Below are 18,723 nucleotides of genomic sequence, written 5' to 3' on the forward strand. Positions count from 1 at the left end.
CAAGCTCCAGAAAGGAAAACGCTGCTGAAGCGGTGCCAGCTGGCTGCGTGCCCATGCTCCATTTCCAAAGCCAAGGTAATGGCATCAGCAAGGTTGGCATGAAAGCAGAAACAAAACAATCTCAGCATCTTGACTGCAGGCGCCCTTTGGAGCAACTCCTGTGTGAGAGAGGAGAGGAGATGGAAGAAAAAAGCGTTTGCCCTAGTAAAAAGTGTTTGGGGGAAAAAAAGTCCAGTGAGCCAAGTTGTTGGTGGAAGTGCAGTTCTCTGAACACCAGGAGGTTCTGGGGAGCAGTCAGCTTCAGTCAGATAGCTCAGCAGGAACTACCTAAATCCTTCGTTTTTACAAGTAGCAAAATGTAAATATTGACAGTGTTGAAACATTATCTGCTGAAAGTAATTCCATTTCAGTTTTTTTATGACATGGCAAAATATTAACTGAGCTGTACGTCTTTCTTTCTTATGTACTAAAGAATTAAATAAATATTAAATCCAATAAAAATATAATTGTTGCTATGAAAGCAGGAGCTTGAACCTGTACTAAACGAGCTTTTGTTCCCCCAGCATTACTGGTTTAGGGTAATTCTGAATTTTCAGTTTCTTGTTATGGTTCATTACAGTTAGGGAGTATTTCTGTCATTATGAAACTTTGTACAGAAACTGTTTGCAGACCAGCTTTAATCAAGGTGTGCTCTGAGATCATTTTAACTGTGGATACACAGTTTAATCTTTCAGTGTATTTTAGAACAGTTAGATAAGAGGACCTACATGACATTACGTATAAAATACTTGGTATTTACCATGGGCCCGTACATGACCCAGTGTTTCCTGCTGAGCAGTGGGGTTTGTTAACTGGGGTACAGTCCCATTCTGGTGTGTCTAAAGGACTTTAGAAGGGAGAGGTTTCCATCCTGCTAGCTAGGAGTGCAAGTGAAGCTACCTCACAATTATCTACGTTCGTTTGTTCAGATTTGTGGATCAGCAGAATTGACTCAAGGGATTTTGAGGTCATTTGAGGAGTCAGAGGGACCCGTCAGTGCTGCTTTGGTGCCATGGCTTACTGCTCTGAAAGTGTTTCTGATAACTCACAACAAGAGAAGTGTAATGGATTTTCAGGGTGTTACAAGATGCCAAAGACTTCACCGCCACCCTAACTGTGACTGGTTAAACCTTTTTTTTTAATGTAATCTGCCTCCAGCACTGTCCAGACTATTTTGCCTTTATTTACCCATATTTTTTTCATGTTTTTTTTTGTTCTTTTTGTTATAGGAGCAAAATATAGATACAGCTGGAGCCATCTGTACGTTGCTGTCTTTTTGAGCAGTGGAAGATGAGTGTAGACTGTAGCAATGTGCTTGTTTAGATCCTCTGCTCTCTTCAGCCACTCTGCTCTCAGTCATTCCCAGCAATAACATGTGAGGTTTATCTTTTGTTGTGTAGCTTGCTGGGCAGAAGCCAGGAGGTTAATGCATGCTGGAATGTCATCCCTAGCATGACACTGCAGTGGAGGTGTTGGAATTGAGCGCTGGTAGATATACGTTTTATTCCTGGCCAAATCATGGACTCATCTGTTTCTTTTGCCATTTCTCTCCTCCCAGAGAAGATTGGGCAGTGGTGCTCTGTACTTGGCAGGAGTGCTGCAAAGCTTGTTGGACGTATGTTGGTGGAGTGCTCCATGGATGTCAGACATCAGTAGAAGTTCACAGTGGTGCATTTTCCAATGACTCCATCCTCTTTCATTTGCCCTGATGAGCATTAATTGCAGATGTCCCACCTCTGGGGAAGGATTAGGCCTTCTGTCAAGATTTCTGGTGCTGGGTGTTGAGAAGGAGAAGATTTTTGAACAGTAGTTAAATCTGTGAAATTTGAGCATTCTGAGGCTTTGGGGGTTAGATTTATCCCTTCTTTTCTTTGAAGAGGGAATATGGTAGGAAATAAAATATTACATCAAAAACTGTACTTTAGTTCTTAAGAAAAAGTATTATGTGTACTCATCGTGTGGAAATTACTAGTAGGTCAGTTTCCCAAACAAGTAAAGGTTCTTAACACTTGAATAGAAATAATTAGACCAAACATAGTAGAGATGAGAGATGCAAAGCATGCCCAAGCACTTCTAAGAGACTATGGTTGTGGTTAGGTGTATTCCTAATGCGTAGGAGAAACCAGAACATTCAATACAGAAAACATCAAAAATGTTAGCTGTAAAAGAAAAATGAAAAATGAAAGTGAAAAAAGTTACTCACCAAGGTTCTACCAGAAATGCTACGTGAATAGAGACCTAGAGATCTAGATAGATAGACCTAGAGATCTAGGTCTGGAATACTTACTAACGTAAGGAATATAACATAGGAATACATTTGAAAGAACAAAAATGACCCTAAACTCCTTGAGCATTTGAAGTAGAAGGAGGTTTATTGAGGGTTAACGGGCATCTTTCAGATCTCTGCAAGAGGAAGGGAAGCAGTCAAAGAGAAAAGGAAAACTTCAGAGCAGCTAAATATTCTTTTGGTTCATCTTTCTTCTTTTCCAGCAGACACTGGCAATAGTTACCACTGCAGCTTTATTACTCTTTTCTGATAATAAAGGTGAGACACTGAGGTGTCAAGAAGCAGTATTCTGGAAGGATTAAATGGATTGCATCCAAGAGCACTGAAGGAATTAAAGATAAAGGTCTAAGCTTGCACTTAAACAAGCATCTTCTGGGGTTTACTTGGCAACCAATTTCTAGCTCTTCAACTAATACTCCCAAGTGTCATTTATGAAAATTTTGGTGGAGTTTTTGTTTTGTTTTGTTTTTAATTTCTGGTGAACATTTTGCAGACAGAAGGAGGCAGGGAGTGGAACAACAGCCCCCCGATCTGTACAATTAAGTGCTGCATGTCATCTCAGAAATTACAGGCTCCTGGGCTATATTTCAGTACCTGGTAACTAAAAATGGCTTAGTGGTCAGAAAGTCATCGATGTTTGCTTCAGAGGTAGTAGTTATTGGCAGATGCCCAATAAAAGGCTGAGCTATTTTGTCATCTGTCAAGGAGATAGGATGGTGGGGTTTAGGACCACTGCTTTGGTTTATAATGTAAATGTATATGTCTGTTAATTCTGTTTTTAATTAGCTGCATCAGTCTGGGTTTGCTGCTTTTGTATGCTGTGTTTTAGTGACAATTGACCGTTTTTACCTTTTCAGAAGGAGAAAGATGTAAAAGCAGCTCTTGGAGTCAGTCTTTATTGACTACTTGTGCAATTCCTGGTTACCCTGACCAAGGTCAAGAGATTGTGCCCAGGCAATAATTCGTCTGTCACAAGAACTCCTGTGTGACTCCTGCCGATCGCTCAGATTGCCCGCAGCAGCTGCCTTCGCTCTTAAGGGAGGTGAGCAGAGATGAGGAATGAACAGGCCTTTTTCTCGTGTTTTTTTTTTTGTTTGTTTGTTTTGTTTTGTTTTTTTGTTTTTTTTGTGTTTTTTTTCTCTAAGCTTTTCTCAGGCCATGCAGACTGGATCTCAGTGTTTATAAAAATAGAGTCTGGTGTTTCATATGTGCTGAGATACAGCTTTTAGGATCATATGTATGTTGAGCACCTGGCTGAAGAAAAGGCACGTGCATTAAGGACTCACTCTCTATTTTCTCTTTTGACGTCAGTGCTTTGAGCATGGGTAGTCTTGATGAACGTGGGTTTTAGGCTGAGGAGGCTCCAGCCCTTTAACCTTAGAAGCCAAAGGGAAATAAGTTCCTGTTTGCATTGAATGCCCTGGTTCATACTGAGTGCTGAGATTGAGGTGTGGTGTTTCTCACCTGGTGTGTCACTAGTATTTAAAGCCATGGAGTGACGCAACCTCTTGCAACGTTCAGGTCTTAGAAGATATTATCAAGACAAACTGAGATCTTAGAGCTCAGGCCCCAACAGGCAACTAGCACTCCTGATCATCTTCTGAAATGCAGTTAATTGTGTGCCTGCATACACACCCTGGTAATGAGTAAGTAGTCTCTAAAATTTCACCTTTTACAAATACTTTCAAACTGACCCTGAAATGTCTCTCAACCCAATTAAAAATGACCTCGTGTCTCTGATTCACGAACCGTTCATAGCTGGGAGTGGATCCACTGAGTTCAGGTGTAAAAATGTCAAGTCTTCAAGAAGTAACCCAGAATTATTACAAACTGCCACAAGAAATACATTGGCTCAGTTTCTTTCCCTTGATATTTCTACCCTATTGTTATGAATTTTACTGGATCTCTTATGAGGATCCTAATCCCAAGTAAGTCCCAGGAAAACAGCAACAGTGCTGGTATGCAGCTGGCAGGGAGCGGAGCGAGCAGCGTGTTGCCTGAACTGATGGCCTTACCTTGCCCAGCATGGTGTCTGGCACTGCTGTCTGTCTCCTGTATTGAGCTGAACTGCTGTATAGGTCAGGACATGTTTGGCCAGGCCTGTGACTGTCTTCCGGACATTCACCAGCCCCGTCTCCATCTATCCTTGTAATACCACATTCCTTTCTCTTTTTTTATGCTGACATCTCCCTGTGTGTGTCTGTCTTTCCCTCTTCTTTCTAGCCTTAAACCTCTATATCTGTCTGCCTATTCCAGTCATCGCTATAGTTTATGAATTACTCCGAAACATGAATGATTTTTATCCTGGTAAACCTCTGTCAGAAAGAGAAAAAGAGGTTTTGTTCTGCTTTTTTCTCTCCCTCCCCAGTTTTCATCATGCTTCCTTCCCAGCTTTCCTCCATCCAGTTCTCCCTTTCCCTTTCTCATGACGTGAGCGTGTTATTCTGTTCAAGCTAATGGCTTTTACCTGCTAATGGGAGAACTGTTCTCTTCTGTCCTTTGCTCTTTGGCAGCCCCTGAACTCTGCTATTTCCTGTGAGGTTTGATAAGTCTTGAAACTCTGCTGGCAAGAACCCGAAAAGCTCAGGACTCCAGACTGCATTGTGTGTTTGAGTGAACAGTCACAAGTCCTCTTTTGATCATAACACCTACACACGTTCACACTTCAGTCCTGTAAGCCTTGCAGAAGTTTTACTAAACGTCTAGCTACAAAGCAAATTTTATGAGCTGTATTACAGGTGTGAAGCAGCTTTTATTAGGGAGGAATGTGTCGAGAGAAGCTCTGCAGGTAAGATTCCTCAGCTGTCTGATGTTACTTTGGAAACACAGGCTGCATCCCTTTTTCAGTGGATATAAAATATAATTCTCACCATCCAGGCTAGCTTTAGTTCCCTGCTTATTGGGAAGTTCGTGGAAACCGTGGTCACCATACCCTCAACATCACAAGTTCTTGATTTTGTGTCTGCCCTGTATGCAGAAGGGCACTGGCTTACTTTGTTTTCATCAAAACTTCCCAGCATTTTGTTTGTGGAAAGATGTTTTGTGAGGGGTACATCAGAGGGGCAGACACAGTAAAACTTCAAGCTGTCCTAGTGGAGTGGCATCTTTGACATGGATTTTCAAACGGCTTCTTGTTGTGCCACACAGAAAGCCTGGAGGACATGTCTGAAGCCTGGGGTATGGGGCAAAGAGGCTCTGCGTGAGGACAAGACATTCCAGGGCTGACTGATGAGCAGCTGTAGGAAGCAGACGAGTTTTAACACGTCATTTACAGCATGGCCAGTAAGGAGAGTCAGGTCCAATGGATAAGAACTAGCCTGGCATTCAGAAGGTGCAGGCTCTGCCTCTGAGTCTGGCAGTAAACTGCTGCATGAGATTGGCTTTATCCTTCCATGTTGTGTTTTGGCTTGTTCAAGGAATCTTCAAGATGTTTGTGATTTCTTAGTGCGTGTGCTCTGCCATACTTAGCACAGGGACCTTATCTGAGGGTCTTCAGACTGTAGTTATGTATCAATCAGACCTCTACGCTAAGATAGCCACATAAGTCAAAAAAAAAAAAAAACCAACATGTGAGAGGCAAAACTAGAAACCTGACTTTTAATCCTTCTTTCTTGTCTGTAACTTTGGATTTCTTTGGATAATTTTTACAGCAAATTGGTAGCCAACATAATTTGAAGGAGGAGAGACCTACCTGATCTTCCTGCATCCCATGGTCTTGCATCATACAAAAGCTGAGCAGGTTTCACATTTTTTTAATACTTTCTCAGAGCAGAAGCCCTGGTGAGGCAGTGCACGCTGCTACTGGCTGATTGAAAGTAGGTGGTGTCTGCTCCAGAGACATCAAATCAGGTGGATGGGATGTGATCACTACACACTGTCCATATTTCATGATAATAAAGTCTCCAAGGAAAGGAATTTAGGGGAAGCAGCTCAGTTTCCTAACTGCCTTTGAATTCAGAAGGCAGCAGAATGGTTTTGTTTGTTAGGAAAAAGAGAGAGGCCAGCTCTAACGATGTCTCTGAATGTGAGAATATGTTTCTGTGTTGATATTTCATTATCTTTTATGCGATATATTTTTATTTTCTGTGGAGTTTGGCTTACTTTATTTACATATATAATAACCTCCCTACTGAGTAAACAAGAGATGCCCAGCTAAGCAAACAAGCCTGCGGGTGATGGGAGAGAGAAAGGAGAAGAATAGCGAGAGGGAGAGGAAAAGAGAGGTGGCAATAGGAAAAGGGTAAACAGACAAGCACTAATTAAGGCCTTCATCACAAGCGGGGAGATGTGCGAGGCTGACAGTCAGTCAAGCAGATAAGGGGAGATGAGTTAAAATCTAGCCCCAGGTTTTGAAGGCCCCGGGGCCCTGGCAGACAAGAGCACAGTGAACGAACAGGAAGCCACTGAAAGGTCATTTGCATGAAATGATGTTCAGGATCTTTGCTTTTGTTGTTGCCCTGATAGCTTTAACCCGTTCCTGGCCCAGGAAACGCGCAGAAATAAGACGCTTGCAGCCAGGCTCTGTACATGGCTCGAAGGCTTCGTTTGGTGGCCTCCTAGGGAGCGTACGCTTTGTGTAGGGACAGAGAGGGCTTGCGTTTCCCACTGAAAGTAAGGGGAGCTGAAATTCTTTGGCAAGTGATGTGATCGTACTCTAGCAGAGCAGAAAATGGAGAAATCATTAAAATGGGAGACTCTCAGCATGAACTGAGCCGCGAGCTTGCCAAGCTGAAGGGAGATGCAGTGACCTGCAGTGGTCACACAGTCAGGTATATGAAGCTTTGAATTTTGTTCATCTTTCCAAATCTTAGGAGTCTCTGTTGTGGAGTGATGCCAGAGCGTATTGTCACTTGCCCTTGCTGTGTTGTCACAAACATGTCATGACTATCAGGAGCGTTGTGCAGGTGGCTCCTGTCTGCCCCTTCAGCTAGAAATGAAAATACTCTAAATGTGTGGTGCTGATGAAAGAATGGGCAAATTGTAGTCACAGTCTCTTCTCCCTGAGCTACTTTAGGAAACAAGATCTCGCTTGGATCTCCAAGGGACTTCTGACACTAAAATTATTATTATATGCTCTCAATGTGCTTAGGCATTTAGGCAGATTGTAATTCTTAGTGACACGGCAAGAGAAAGGGATGCAGAAGTACTCACCATTTTGTAATAGTCAGACAGCCAAGCACACTTTTTTTCCCCCCTGCTTCTGTTTAGACATTTGATAAGTCACAGTCGTTACTCTTCTTTTCCTTCTGAAACATAAAAACTGGTTATAGGGAAGTCTACGAGATTAAACAGGGGTCTGGGCTACTGGACTTCTGGGTTCTCCTCCAAACCACTGCCACTTCATTACTGTTTGACCTTCTCCATCTCATGTCAACTCCTTGTGAGCAATGTATCTGTCTGCCACAGAAGGGCAAGAAGCCTTAGTTGCCTCCAAGACAGGGGATGACTGGAATTGTTAAATCTCATATTGGTAGAGCGCTTTCAGGTCATAAGGTAAAAATGGTGTTGAAGGTAAAAAAGTAGTTAATGGTAGAGTAGCACTCTGGTGGGGGTGGTAAACGGGGTGTTGAAACTTCAGGTTTAAGGCCAAATCGTGGTGGGAATCCAGCGAGGTCTTTAGAGGCATCAGCCTGTTGTGATGTAGGATCTCACTGAAGATTTCAAGTGGGGTGAGCTTCATTTAATGATTTCCAGGAAACAGCCCTCTTTTGATTCCATATCAGAGCTGAAATGTTTGAATCTGAAGTTCGTCTTGTACTGAGACTGCACAGATCTGGGCTGTTGTGCTTGGCGAGCTCTTGGGTTTTTCTGCTAGACTCAGCGCTGTCCAAACCAATGCATTCCCTATGCAGGTATGGAGACTCTGGCACAAGCTCAGCTGCAGCAAATACCTTGTTTAGTGCTGTGGCTAGCCACAGCTTCCTAGAGGTGATGGTGCTCACTGGCATTTGGTGTAACTAATCTATTTCTCTGCTTCTAGGATAAAATCATCTTGATAATGGAGACATTTTGTGTTTAAAAGAAAAGACAGCAAAAAGCTCCTGAACTTTTCTTCTGTTTCATTTTGCTCATAGTTAGCACCGCGTTCCAAATGCAGGCTAGTATTACGGCATGCTCGAATCCCATTTAGATAAATATTTTTTAAAAGCTACTGCATGGAATCAATGGATATGATAGCGTGTAGGATTACAGGTAATTGTTCCGTGTTCTGAATACAGTGCCATGACTGTGAAAGGACGTTTTCTAAAGCAGGAGCTAGGAGCACGTGTAAGAGTAGCAGAATATAGATAGCCTTTGGCTAACTGCTTAGTGCTCCTGCTCTCTGTAAGATTTTAAAAGGCCACTGTCATCAAGTAATCTTTCTTTTACTTTGCTATATGTAATAGCTTCTTTAAAAGCCTGGAAATGATTTTATTTGCCCTTTTACTTTGGACAAACAGCACTTTCTTCTTTTTTTTTTTTTTTTTTTTGGCCTAAGATTCCATTGGCAAGTCAACCTCAAGCTGGGTTCAGTGTGTTTTTGCTTTAAATTCCTCATAATGTCAGTGGTAGCATCAGCCTAAGAGGAGATTCCTAAAAGTGTGAATAATCTGTTCAACATACGACCTTGAAAGCTGAGCAAGTGGAAAGGAAATATTGATTATTAAAGGTGAGGTGTATGTTGGAAAGAAGCTTTATGTAGGTTCAATAAGAAAGATCAGTGAATTCATATGTTGAGAGAACTCACTTGTATGAAAGAAGAGCCCTTGTGCTCGTTTAGTGGGGAAATGTGTAGTTCCATTCTGTGTTTTATGAGAACATGCTGCTGCTGAAAAACAACCCTGTAGAAGGCCTACAGTGCAATAACCTAAACTCACTTATACTTAGGGTTAAAATGCAAAATTGCTAACTTCCCTTCGTGCCAGTGGCACAGATGACTAGGACAGGGGTTGTTGCAACAAGTTCTATAGAACAAGTGGGAGAAGTGTTGTCCTGCTTCTTTTCAGCTGCTTAATTTGGTTGTCCAGAGTCCAGCAAGTCTCTGAGCAGAGTGTGGCCCATTGCCAGCTCTGTGCCCACCTTCCCTGTCCCATGTAGTGGTGAGCTTGTTCTCCAGAGATCACATTGCTCTTGCCATAACAAACAGCCTAGACATTCGGCCCAGCTCACAGCCTGGACAGCCAGGTAACTCTTGGTTCCAGCAGGATTTTAAGTAACTGTGAGTGGAACTGGGCAAAGCATCTGCCAGCAATGACAATAGAAGTCACAAAGACACAGGAATTCTTCTGTTCTCTCTTTGAGGTTCACCTTTGGTACCAAATGTGCCTCAAAACTTGTGATTCTAGGTCAGGGAGGATAGGCAGCCCGATGTTTGTTCTCGCAAAGAGAGGAGCACCCCATGACTGTGTTAAACAAACAAGCTGAGAGATGTCAGGCTCTCTGCGTTTTTAACTTCTCATTTTGGGACAATGCCAGCCTCTGCTATGCCAGGGTAGTGTGATATGTGCCCAGCAGTGTGGTACGGGGTCAGAGAGGTTTGCTCACTGCAGGGAGCAGCCTGTGATTTCCCAAAGCCCAGGCAGGAGATATTTCTCTCTTTCTCTCTCTCTTTTTTTCCCTTTTCCGCCTGGGAAGGAGGCAGCATCACAGACCTTGTCACCCGGAGCTCAGAGGACAGCAACCATATGCCTTCCGACCTCCCCTTGCTTTTCTAGGAAAGATTCAGCCTGCTGGGCATTTCCTATCAGAATCGTTAAGAGACAAGGCTGGGATGTGGCCCAGGCTGGCGTTCCTCTGGTGCTGCGCATGGATGGAGGAGAGGGGGAGGGCGAGGACGGGAGCGTGGCAGCGGGAGGAGGGTGAGGAGACTGGGCTGCCAAAGAGGAGGAGGAGGAATGGGAGAGAGGCGAGATTGGCATCTTCACGTGCATGAGGCTGGCCAGCGTCAGGACAGCTTGATGAGCCCGCAGGCTGCTATCTCGTGCAGTTGTTCTGATTGCAGTGATGGGCTTGTCTGGTGGCTTGGACACCAGCTTTCATTATCATGCTCTGCAACATTTGCAGTGGCAGGGAAAGAAGGGAATAGAGGAGGTAAAGAAGCCCTGGAGTTACACACACACACAGGCATGCACACACACAAATCAGAGACAGGAAAGGGAGAGAAACAGCTTTGGCTCCAGGCTATTGATTTTGTTTCGTGACACTTGCTCATTTCCCACTTAGTGTGCCTCTCTGCTCTTGTACCTTCCCGGTACGGCTGCAGCAGCTTGTGGTACAAGAATAGTGAACCCAGAGTGGCAGGGGCTTAGCAACTGGAGAGTTGACCCATTGATCTGAAGCCATTTTGCAAACAATCCCATGTGCTTGCAACAACGCGCAAACAGCGTGGCATGTCTCCACACTCAGCAAGGGTGCATACTCCCACTTGCTTTCTCACAAAGATATCCTCAGGCCTGTCTTGTATATGCACATGCATCCTCTCCGTGTGCCCACACTTCTGCTTCTTACCTAGTCTTCCAAATACTCACTCACCTTTTCTCCCACAGCCTCTCTAACAGTCTTGTCTTCTATCAAGGAACAGGAATCTGGATGCAGAGCTATCAGAAATGTCTTCCTAGAAAAGGGAAGCTTCTTTGGAAGCACGGCCCCAGATGTTGCAGTATTACTCCAGTGAGGCTTTAACCTCAAGTGCAGTACAGTCAGAAATCCTGGGACAGTGATACTGTTCAGGCAGCACCAGCCTGTTCTTTTTTCTTCTTACCTCATTTATTCCCTGTTCACTGAACGTTGCTGCCAGAGTCATAGGTGGCAGATGTGGCAATAGCAGTTTTGATCTTTGCGACTTTTTTTTTTTTTTCTTGTAATGTAACCAACTGCCTGACCTGAGGGAAAGACAAAGAAACTGCTAGTTGGCTGGAGAGCTGAGTGAACCAGGGCTGTCAGCAAATATAGGTAAAACTGTATGAGGGTTCATAGGACGCTGTGTTGTGGCCACCCATATTTTGTCTTGTGAAATCTCAGGGATTATCAGATGATTTTTTTTCACACCAGCACCAGAAAGCTTGGGGGTATGGAGGAGATCTGCAGAGTTGGTGCTACTTTGCTGCTAGCATCATTGTCCTGTATTTAGCAGCTTCTGCTAGAGCTTCTCTGCTCCTCGGCTTGGAAGTGTAGTTCTGCTCTGAAAGTAGAAAGGGACTTCTGAGTTAACAATTTCTTTGTTGCTTTCTCATTTTCTGGCCCAAACACACAGATGTACATGCATGTACAAACATACACATGCTCTCTGTCACACACACGTATGTGCAGTTTTTCCTCTGCTTTGTATTAGGGGATGTTGGAATGCCGTGGCTGGCAGGAGCTGCTAACCGGATTAGCTGGTAAATCAATCTGGAGCTCCCAGTGGGAGGGATGGACAGGTTCAAGATGAATAACAGCTTGTCTGAAGCAGTAAAATGGATTATTTTATCAAAAAGAAGGAGGGAAAATATCCTTTTTCTTCTTCTGGACTTATGCCCAAAAAGAGGGAAGTGGTTTCAAGAAGGTAAGGAAAGAGATGTTTTTGAAGAGGCAATGATTCTTACCATGGTGCTAATTATGTTTGTCCATTCTTTTTCAGTGTATTTAAGTGCATCTTGTCTTCCTATTAAATTGTTCCTTTATTTCCCAAATCTTGGTAATGAATCTGAGAGTGTAAGGGGTGAGGCAGCTCCAAGTCAGGTTTCTTAGTGGCACGGTGAGATTTTCCTCCTTCCATTTGTCCTCCTTTTGTTGTGCAAGATGTAAACCGCTTCCAGAAACACGCCTCCGTACTGATCCTCAGGACTTGGCCAGTGAGTCGGGGCTGAAGCCACGGGGTTTCGCAGTGTGCTTGTCTCTGTCTGAGATTTGACATTGACTGATGGACTGAAAACAGTCACTTGTTTAATCAGAGCTGTGCTGAGATCAAATGGCTTCATCAGGGATTCAGCAGCAACTGTACTTCAGATTCACCTGTGCAAACTAAGCAAACCAGCAGAAAGAAATGCTGGCGAGGAGGAGGAGCCTCTTTATGGCTATCGATAGACCTGGGCCAAGTTGCATTTGCTGATGTATTTCTTAGCTAAGTGGCTGAGGAAATAAAAATAGCTTTTCTTCCCCCTTCCCTCCTCCTACTTCATTTTTCCTACACAAACCCAAGCAAACTGGAAAGGGAAGGGAAGAACTGCTACTTTTTTCTGGTAGCCTTGTCTGTCTGCAGCATTGCCAGGATTTTTTTTTTTTGCAAGCTTGCAAACTATGCAGCAAGTGTGTGCTCTGGTGTGAAGTGCCAGCTTCTGGAATCACGATGTTATGTGAGAGCCTCAGAGCCTCCGTTTATTGTCTGGAGGCTTCGGTTGTGGTTTTTGTTGTTGGGTTTTGTTTTTTAACTAAACATTTTAGAAGTAAGCTCACGTTACAAGAGTATTTTCCCTGTAAACAGTGAACAAAGAGCATCTTCAAATTTCTTAGTATAGTTCAGATATGATGATTTTTGAAAGTAAGCTTAAGACTTCAACAAGTCTGCCTTGGGATTAGTACTATCAGGATGTGCACACATAGCATCAGGATTGAAGTCCTGGTTCTGCCTCAGATTTCTGTAATCTTGGACAAAGGACTTAGTTGGCTATGTACCTCATTTCTTCCATCTCTTAAATGCAGCAAATAGTATCTAATTCACAAAACATGCTTAAAAATAACACACGGGTCAACTGAATCTTGAGTGAGGTAACATGAGCTGCTCTAACATCAGTTTATCTTTCTTTCCTGTGAGCTTTTTGTCTGACTCTCCCGTTACCTCTTCCAGAGGATTCCCTCCTGCCACCTTTGCTTCTCCAGGGCCTAAGTTGCTAGTAAATTCCCAGCAGGGGAAAAAGAAAGCAGGGAAAAAAACAAACAAACAAAAAAAAACAGTATGTTTTTGGAAAATACTGAGGAATGGTTTCAGTAACCAGAATTAGGTACTCAGGATCCCAGCTGATGGTGTTAGAATGGGATGGAAAGAACGAACCCAGCTCTAAAATGGGAGCCAACACAAAGGCTTTGTTCATTGCTATTGTTCTCCATTTGGTGCACGTGCTAGTAGCATTTCACTGCTAAAATGTGAGACTGTGTCTAGTCCTGAGGGACCCCATTGGTCCCTTTGCGCTTTACAGCCTTCCCCAGGCACTGCTGGAGCCTGGGCAGTAGCAGGACCCTTTTTTCCAACTGACTGCACTGGTCTTAACACCTAGCTCCACTGGACTGGGACAGTGCTGGGATTCTCCACTAAATCCTGTGCCCTATATTAAAAGCATGCAAGTAGTATGAGAAAAAGGCAATGGCCTTTATATTTTGTATGTGTAGGCTGTGAGGTTTGAGGCTGCATTAAGAGAAATCTTGTGTGATAAGGGGTTTCTTGCCAGTGTGGAGAATACGAGCAGATAATCAGATTTATGAGTCTCCGGTATCATTCAAAACCCACTGTATTACACTCTCTTCTCCTATCTCATTTTATGACCACGTCCTACCTTCACACCCAGTCTTAGGCAGGATGCATGGGGAGCACAGCACAGCCTCCCATGCCATCATCCGCTATGTGTCACCCCCCAGACCTCAAGGCAGGAGCTGGTTTTTGCTCTCTGTGCTGGTGATGCAGTCTGGTGCCCAGAAGGAGGCTGCCTTTGAAAGAAAGTAGGGCAGTGTCCAGCAGCTGGGGCAAGACTCTTCCAGTGACAGCGGCCTGGTAAGGAGGGGGGAGGTCTGGGGGCACCCCCGCTTCCTTTGTTGCTGGGCTGACACACGTTGTGCTCTGCCCAGAGCGCTGCAGAGGAGACCTCTGGGCAGCAGCATGCATGCTCACCTGCAGTATCTAGCATAAAAGGGTCTGTGTTCTTTACGGATTCTTAGGGCCAAGGGTAAAAGCTATAATTAATAATACCAATAGAAAAAGCAGCAATAATAACAACTCTGATGCTGTTAAGCCATGACCTGAAAAAACAGAACAACAAAAGAAAAGATGTAGGTCTGATCTCTACCCCTCCTCCTCCTCATCCACCCACGTCTCCATGCTTCTTTCTTTCTTAGTTTTCTTTTCTTTTTTTTTCTGCTCTGGACATATCCTTGAATCCTGGCCATTCCCCCAGCTCATGGGATTCCCATTATACATGCTTGATATTTAACAGCTTTGGCGTCTTCCATAGCTGGGAGTGAAAAGAGAAAAAACAGCTCAGAAATGTAATGGAGCAAAATCTGCATACTGAGCCCTGGTTCCATGTCCCTTTACACTGTTTACTTAGACCTTAAAAGCTACGAGCTGTGGCATCTACTCAAACTTCATCAGCCCATCCTGCCCTGATGCTGGCCTTGGAGACACTGCCAGCTCCAAGTTCCTTCTGCAGCCACCTCATTAGTCCAGGAGGATTTTGTGTGTCTTGCGGCCGCCCGATGCTTTTTTAAGTCTCCTTTCTTGCAGCTGGCTTTGCTGCAAACTGCTCGTGTCTGCTGTGCGGGAGGGGGCTGAGGGCACTGCTCGGGTATTTGGAGGGCAGAATACATGCTTTTTTTCTTTGATAAGAATCACAGAATCACAGAATCACACAGAATCTCTAGGTTGGAAGAGACCTCAAGATCATCGAGTCCAACCTCTGACCTAACACTAACAGTCCCAAAAAAGAAATCCCTGAGTATTGCCAACAGCTAAACTTACCCCTACGTGAATGTTTCCATTATTTGCTTGGTAAGCTATGATGCATCTTTGTCACACGGCGAGGTGTTGGTGTGCTCTGTGCTGTGATAAAGGATTAAGAAGTCTTCTCTCAGGTGATCATAACCCCCCTTTGTATGACTGTACATACATAGATATTTTAAAATTATCATTATCTTCAGGTAAAAGAGAATATTGTGCCATTTTTGATTGGAATAATTCAGAATGAAGTAAGCCCTTCAGAAGACCAAGTAAAACGTCTTAGCTGAAACCCAGCCTCCCTCCATGCCAGCCTCATTCTGCTGCCTGAAGGAGTCCCTAGAAATCCCCACACTTCTGAGCTCTCCTTGGCTGAAAAAGAGTTGTGGTCAGGTGGACCCCACAAGCAAAGCAGTAGCTATCCCCAGCCTTTTTTCCCGCTAATTTTCTGAACCTTTTTTTTGGTTTGGTTTGTTTTTTTAAATATTTGGTTTTTTATTTTGACCAGTGTATATGAGCTTTCTGGCATCAAGGGGTGATGCACAGTATTCACAGAGGCCTGCCGGTTGTGATAGAACTGGAAACGTGTCTTATGAGTATTTAAACAGTCCGTTTGTGTCACCTTCCTTTACATGTCTAAAATTTGGAAGTAAGCATTGTAGTGTCACTTGATGTGAGTCAGTGGTGACAATCAGACACTTCCAGAGGGCAGTTCATATGACTGGTCTAAGATGCTTGTTTTATAATGAGGCAAACATCATATCCCTTTTACCACAGCTATAAATAAACTACAGGAGAATTAGCTCTTAATTAGACACCTCAGTTTTAGACATCTTAGTTATATCTGATTCTTTACAAATAGCCTCTGTGGTCCTTGCCTACATCCAGCTGTTGGGTTGGTTTTTTTTTCAGCATCTCTGACCCAGCAGGGCAGGAAGAAATTATCCTCTCTGATAACATTTTCTCATCTGACAGACTCCACAGAAATGTCTCAAAGGTGAAAATTTTGGTCTGTGTTACTCACAAGTTCTTTTTCCTTTGCAGTAAGGGAGATGCTCTGGCCAAAGCCCTGTTTACCCATGAAGAAACTTCTTTGGGGGGCTGAGCTTTCAGGTTTTGTTTCATGTTCTGCCCCAGAGTTGCAGCCCCAAGAAAGGCTCAGTTCCTTCATTTTGGGATTCATCTATTTGAAAATCCATTGCAGACCTTCAGCTGTCAAGGCTGGAAGCCCAGGATATCTGAAGTTAACTCTTTCATTTCACAGGAGGACTCAGGGTGTCAGCCCATTAAATAACTGAGGGCAGCTTCCTGTACTCTAGTAATCGAGTCTCTTGTTTAATGACACCATGCAAAAGCAGCAGCAAATAAATACTGCAGTCCTTTCAGACAAGCTGCTGCCAGACACCGTTCTCCACTGGGACAGGAGAACCCCTTTGTACTCAAATGCAATTACTGCTTTCCTTGCTGGAAGTCGGATGAGAATTGGGCTCCCTGAGTTAACCCCCTTGCCTTTGTTGCACCTTTCAGGTTGGTAGATGGTCACATATTTATAACTCCGTGTAGAAGCAGGTCAGCATATTCTTCAAGGGCCATTATCCTGCAGCTCCCTTCAGCGCTAGGTACACAGCAGGGAGTTGCATCAAGGAAATGCATTAAGACGAATCAGCAAGAGAGAAGGGTACCTCTGGGCCAACTCCCTGCTTCTCAATTATTTATACTTCATAATTTCCAGCAAGTCACTGGCTGTTTATTGGTGCTCATCTATAATTGAAGAGTTTCCTAGATCACTGGCCAGCTTTGCTTAAGATGTAGCTGGCCGTGCTTTTGAAAGCTGTTACGAAAACCCCACAGGGAAAGGCAGGGTCTCAGGAGTGGCTGGTCATCCATTGAGGATACACCCTTTTAATTTTTGGCTTTTGTGGGCACCTGGGACTGGTAGGTTTCCAACATGTGGTTTACCATCTGCGTTTGACCACACCACATCACGTAGGGACTGTGTGCTACAGTACCAAGATGACCCCAACCAGGAGGTGTTTCAAGGATTCTGCCTTCTCAAGCCCATGCCCCTACAGTGCTCTGCTTGTTCTGCCAAAGAAGCAAGAGGAGGGTTTTGATGTTCTTAAAATTCTCAAAGAGGCCATGAAAAGGAGCTACTGTTCTGAACTGAGATGAAAAGCCAAAGGCTTGAAAACATCTAAGAACTTAAATTCTAAAGGGAAAAAAATCAAGTGCGCACTTATGCAGAGGGCGTGCTTGGCTTTGCATGCTTTGGATGGCTCCTTCATCAGGCCTGTCTGGTCTTTCTCAAATAACATTTTGTTTCTGTTTTGACTTAATTTTTCTCTCTTAATTTCAAAACAAAATTATTTTGGCTGAAACAGCTGAACTTTTTTGTTTAGAAACACTAGAACTGGCTATTTTGAAAATTTTTTCCAAGTTTTGTTTTCAAACAAAAAATTGGCTGGAACCAACCATTTCAGTGTGAACAACTTCACATTTGAGCAACTAGGAAATTCTAATGAAAAAATGTTTTGTTGAAATGTTCCCAACCAGCTCTATCCATCACTTCCTTTCACTACTACCCAATAAAAATAGCTCCCACATACCACTGCAGTCAGGAGTGCCATGTTACAGAAGAAGAAATAACTAAGCCAACAAAATGACTCACATTCCAAAGATAATATATAAGGTAGGGCCTGGCCAACTGGTTAGATTCAAATTAGAACCAGCCTCAGCCTTTCTGCCTGAAACAAAATGATCACAAAATATGATCTGTTGTTATTTTTTGATGTTTGTGCGTTTTATTTTCACACACTTCTATTCATGATCCCACTTCTGACATAGTGAAAGTGGACGTGCTTTTAGTGCCATAGAGACTGCTATTTCTCCTCATTTTTATCCTAACTAAAGGCAGGAAACACTAGGATTGTGCAAGGGCATTTGTTCTTGTAAAGAGATTTTTAGGTCTGTTTTGCCAGCTAGAACTTCCCATAGCCTGGTAAACTGTGCGTGAAGATGTAGACCCTTGACCAACTGAATGTTTATGCTGATGGCAGGGTTTGTCTTTTGAAGAGGTGTATTTCAAAGTAGTCACAATTGTGGACCTGGCAGCAAGCAGCTGATGTAACTCAGTGAGAAGTGTTAGGCCTAAGTATAAAGAAGTGGACCACTGTGGTCCTGTACGTCCTTAGGGCCTAAAAAGTCCTTTTTAGTATAAACATATAATTCAAAGACATAAAACTTTTAATGCTATTGTTTTTATGAGGTACTGAACTAATACTCTGAAGTTTAGCTTGTTAATTCTGTTGATCTTCACTAAGGCACTCACTCCAGCAGAATGAATCCTTCAGGTATCTACAGCTTTTCAGCCAGGTTGGTAGTGCTTTTAGGAGCAGCTCATGGTTTAGGGTGAATGCATTTTAAAGCAATCTATAAATCTTTATGGTCTTTGTTTTTCTTTCTCTTGCGTGCATACTTGGCAAGGATTTTCAGTTTGCATCACTGAGAATTTGGTTCACCTAAGTACAATGGGTGAGATTTGTCCACATCTGAGAAGCCAACATCAACCCCTTTGCACCTTTTAAATCTTCAAAACAGGACTGAAGCAGGACTTCATGGTTTGCCTAACTCCCGCACTGCCTTCCCCTGGGCCAGGCAGATGAAGGGGGAGATGGTGGAGAATGAATTACTGTGACCTTGCAATGTGCAGTGGAAGAGAAAGGTAATTTGGGGGCTG

At 43.5% G+C, this 18,723-nt stretch overlaps 1 long non-coding RNA gene across 2 annotated transcripts in view; it reads left to right on the forward strand.

Annotated features, from left to right (window-relative positions):
- The first annotated feature begins 333 nt into the window (after positions 1-333).
- LOC101805192 (uncharacterized) overlaps positions 334-18,723 on the forward strand; it is an 81,252-nt gene continuing 62,862 nt past the window's right edge. For both annotated transcript variants that reach the window (XR_011803855.1, XR_011803856.1), the window contains exon 1: positions 334-3,368. This is a non-coding gene — a long non-coding RNA (uncharacterized lncRNA). The remainder of the gene's footprint in view (positions 3,369-18,723) is intronic.

This window comes from Anas platyrhynchos, chromosome 16 (assembly GCF_047663525.1).
Source record: "Anas platyrhynchos isolate ZD024472 breed Pekin duck chromosome 16, IASCAAS_PekinDuck_T2T, whole genome shotgun sequence".
Lineage (NCBI taxonomy): Eukaryota > Metazoa > Chordata > Aves > Anseriformes > Anatidae > Anas > Anas platyrhynchos.